Consider the following 5,000-nt stretch of genomic DNA (forward strand, 5'->3'; position numbering starts at 1 on the left):
ATCCGGGACGACAGTCGGGATTATTTGATCGACATCACGGTCAGTGGTGATTCTATTCATATAATATATATATATATATATATATATATATATATATACTAAATATATATATATATATATATATATATATATATATATATATATATATATTATATATATATATTATATATATATATACATACCCAACACACATATATATATATGTATATCTTTATTGCTATTTAGTTGCTCGTTTTCTTTGTCTCTATTTCTTGTTTTACATGTTAATGTTTGAAAATTTGTCCTACATATAAGTAAGTATGAAAACAGAAACTTGATGTCTCCTTACCGCCAAAGCTTTTTTTTTTTTACTTTTTTCCCGGGGGAGGGGGGCATTTCCATCGGCGTCTGTCCTTGGTACCTTATTCTCTTCTCACATCTCATCTTACTGAATTTCGCGAACTTCAAGAAGGACCTATACTCGTAATGATAAGAATATTATTATTATTTTTTTTTTACAAATGAGGGATGAAATATCAACAGGACGAGGAAGAAAACAATGACAATATTACGAAGAAAAGGAAGAAGAAGAAGATGAAGAAGAAAAGAAGAAGAAGAAGAAGAAAGACGAATAAAAAAAGAAAAGAGAATCTAAAAGAAAATAAGAAAAATTAAAGTGAAGAAGAAGAGGTGGAGGAGAAAATGAGCGAATCAAGACCAGTTCGAACAAGCGACGGATCATTAGGCAGGAGCCTCACGAGACCTTCGTGAAAGATAAAACACCGAGAGACTTTTAGGGCTTGTCAAGGCAGGTGACGACCCTGCAGGCCACGGACTTCGAGCGTGGGTCGTGGAAAAGCACGTTTACGCGACCTTTATCGTCGCCTCCGTGTGTAAATGCATCGAATTCATAATTTATATTCAGTCAGCACGTTAAGAGACTACAGTGTCACACCTATGGAGCAGAGTCACGCAACATTCTTTTATAATTGAAAAATGAAAAAAAAATTGCTGATCGCTTTCGACTTCCAGCATCCCTCTGTAAACTTCTTTACCACCGCTACGACTCTAATTCTTCGGCGCCAGAGTGTCTCCGAGGATAGAAGTGCTGGTTAGGGCGACGAGTCTTATCATCTCTGTATTCATCGTATGCAACACTTCGATGTGGTGTCGACGAAGAGCTACAATTCTTCCTAGGAACTTCCATTGTTCTGCGACCAAGCTAACCGACCTTTTTTGACAACGCCCTTTTGACATCAATAGATTCTCGGCGTCTCAGGTCAAGAGCTCTACTTGGACAAAGGGTCCAACTGCGTCTCGGGTCAAGCCATCTGCACGATATCGGCCGACGTCTCAACCGACGCGACGAAACCTTGTTAATCTTTACTATGTTAGGGCAACTGTACATATATAGATAATATGTGTCTGGCAACCCTCCGAGCCTTCCTGGGGACTTGCTGTGTATTTTGTAATTAGATCCATACTTGGAGAATTAAAGCAAAGAACTCCGCCCGATTTTCTTTCACCACAAACTCCAAATGTAGAGTACCACAATCTACACGAGATACAATCTCTAACGTCTTCGGGATAACATTTTCCGTAGGCGATTTTATTCAGATAGGGGCCTCGTTATGGTCCAAATGGTCTCCTGTCGTCATTCAGGTTTTATGTTTTTAACTCGTTGTAGCTGGGAGAGATGGTTTCTGCGACAAGGTTCTTAACACCCCGGACTGAATTTCTTTGCTACGATAAAGTACTTTCGGGTCTTGGGTCTTGTGGTTGATACCAAGCGATTTTGTTCAAGTGGAATGCAGAATTACCAAAAATGGGATTTCAACCTATCGAGACCCTGTTTTGGATTAATGCCCTGTTCACACTAGCAGTTTGAATCGTGAGGAAACAGCGGTGGTACGGCATAGTAAGGGAAAAACTGCGCGGTTGTGTGTGAACCCCTCCATCGACTTAAATTGTAATTTAACCGCCGCGGTTGAAATCGCTAGTGTGAACAGGACCTTAGTCCTTCCCTCAGCTTAAAAAAAAACAACTTTTTATACACTCTTGCCTATTGGAAGCTTTTCTCAGTTTAAATAAAATCGCGTGGCGGCAGAAGCAAGAAAGAGAAGAACGTGGCACCTATAATAGCGAAAATTGTCGAAGCCTCGATCGATTAAGAATGGAGTACACATGGGGAGGTACAAAGACTGCATCGTCCCCCAGCGTGTGTATGTGTGTGTGTGTGTGTGTGTAATTATGTATGTATATGTATGTGTATGTATGTATGTATATGTATGTATGTATATATGTATGTATGAGTATGTATATGTATTATGTATATACGTACGTACGTGTGTATGTATCTGTGTATATGTATATATGTATGTGTGTGTATGTATGAATGTATGTATTATATATGTGTATATATGTATTTGTATGTATGTATGTATGTATTTATGTATGTATGTATGTGTGTTTGTATGTATGTATGTATGTATGTTTGTATGAATATACCTCTGGTAAGTGTGACCCTTGGTGGTTTACTTCGTCAGTCTTCGAGGTCCAATCCGAAGAGTCGGAAGCGTCGTCGGCCTGAGTGGCTGTTATGGACCAACGCCTCTTTCCTTGTGGACAATCTCGTGACGCTGTCGGCGTGGATGGTGTACCGCCGGTGGAGCCTCAGCAACTGGGCACCACCGGGTCGAATTAGTGATAGAAGGTGGTTTTTGCCCTGAAATTTCAGTAGACGGGTTCTCTAGTGGAGGATGAGGAGATGGGGTATTCGAATCGAGTTTGATCCTGTGCGTCGGAGTGCCTAGATGATGCGATTCTCTCTTTCTCTCTCTCCCTCTCTCTCTCTCTCTCTCTCTCTCTCTCTCTCTCTCTCTCTCTCTCTCTCTCTCTCTCTCTCTCTCTCTCTCTCTCTCTCTCTCTCTCTCTCTCTCTCTCTCTCACCCCTACTTTCAGGATCTTTCTCGGTAGCCTGGAATAGTTCCTTCAGGAACCTGATCTTCCGGTCTTATTTAGAACAAAATCACCAAAGGTGGCCACTGCTCTTTAATGGGCTGATGGAGCTAGTCCCTTGCCTTGGCCAGACCGCCCAGCGAACGCGACCACCCCAGCTTGGCGTCTTTCGCGTTCCCATGGCAACGGCACCACCCTGCCCATCCACATATCGTCCCACGAATGTATTGCATTGTGTTATACTTTCACCTCAGGCTGCTACTGCCCCTGTGTTCTCTTCTTACCCACAGTCTTATTCCCCTGTCCCTCCCTCCGCCCATGTCCCTGTCCCTCTCCCTCTCCCTGCCCCTCCCTCCGCCCATGTCCCTGTCCCTCTCCCTCTCCCTGCCCCTTCCTCCGCCCATGTCCCTGTCCCTCTCCCTCTCCCTGCCCCTCCCTCCGCCCATGTCCCTGTCCCTCTCCCTCTCCCTGCCCCTCCCTCCACCCATGTCCCTGTCCCTCTCCCTCTCCCTGCCCCTCCCTCCACCCATGTCCCTGTCCCTCTCCCTCTCCCTGCCCCTCCCTCCACCCATGTCCCTGTCCTCCTCCCTGTCCCTGTCCTCCTCCCTGTCCCTGTCAAATGCCTTCTCCCTGTCACTGTCAAATTCCATCTCCCTGTCACTGCCCCTGTCCCAGTTCTCCCTGTCCATGCCCCTGTACCAATCCCAGTCCCCCTGTCCCTTCCCTCTCCTTCTCTCAGTCCCTGTCCCTCTCCCTGTCCCTACCTCTGCCTCTTCTATTTTTTACTTTAAAGTGCATTTAACATTATCGATAAAGATAATGAAAGTAGATGGGCAGATAGATTGACGATATAGAATATTTTTGTGTTTTAAGAAAATATGAAATGCTCTTTGCAAAATTTCCAAGCCTTGATTTTGATTTCTGGGCACTTGACTCATTTAGGTAACGTCCACAACGAGGTCTATAAATCACTTTATCTTGATCACCAGTCTTCCTTCAGAGAGAGGAGGAGGAAGAAGAGGAGGGGGAGGAAGAGGAGGAGACGTGAGGGGAAGGAGAAGGAAGGGGAAAGCGTGGTATGGGTTCCCTGTCTCCCCTCTGCCCATTTTCTTTGCATCCCCTTTGTCCATTTTCTTTGCCTCCCCTATCTGCCATTTTCCCTCGAGTTCCAGCAGGCAGTGGGGCCTTTATCGTAACAGCTCATTTCCTCTCCCTCCCCCCTCCCCCTCTCTCTCTCCTTCAGCGCTCTCGAGAGAGGGTGGGGGATGGAGGTGGGTATGGGGAATATTGATATGGATGTGAAATATTTCTCAATCTTGGACCATTGTCCATACCTCGCTCTCTTCACCATGGAAGATGCTTGGTGAGAAATCTTACCCCCTATACACCAGCTCAACTACTCTCTGGGGAAAAGAGTGTGCCCAGACATCTCCTGTGATGGTGGGGGGACGGGGGAGTAAAGGATCGTTACTCCCGGTGAAGGCGTTTCAACACAACATGATAAAGTGCTACTGCTACATAATATCGGGTTTTTGTGTGCAGTAGAATACATAATTCACAGTTGCAAAAGACATTGAGTATTTATACTGACAGTATTGAGCAGTGTTGTAAGAAGGTAACCATTTCCAGGCAAAACGGACCAGTCACGCTGGCCCTTCATGGGTAGGTGTCATTTTAGCGATACCGATGCCATCTACATCTCTATTAATATCTGTAACTATAACTATATATATATCTATATATCTGTGTCTATTTCTATATCTGTCTCTATCTGTATGTATCACTATATCTATACTTATATCTGTATCTATCACTATATCTAGTTATATCTTAATCTATCGATCTATCAATATATATATATATATATATATATATATATATATATCTACACACACACACACACACACACACACACACACACACACACACACACACACACACACACACACACACACACACACACACACACACACACACACACACACACACACACACACATACCTGTGTACATACTGTATATGTGAAATACTGAAAATCTTTCTTATTCCTTAACTAGGTTTTTG

Source organism: Oratosquilla oratoria, chromosome 6, assembly GCF_046742065.1.
Source record: "Oratosquilla oratoria isolate Oo_2021 chromosome 6, ASM4674206v1, whole genome shotgun sequence".
Classification (NCBI taxonomy): domain Eukaryota; kingdom Metazoa; phylum Arthropoda; class Malacostraca; order Stomatopoda; family Squillidae; genus Oratosquilla; species Oratosquilla oratoria.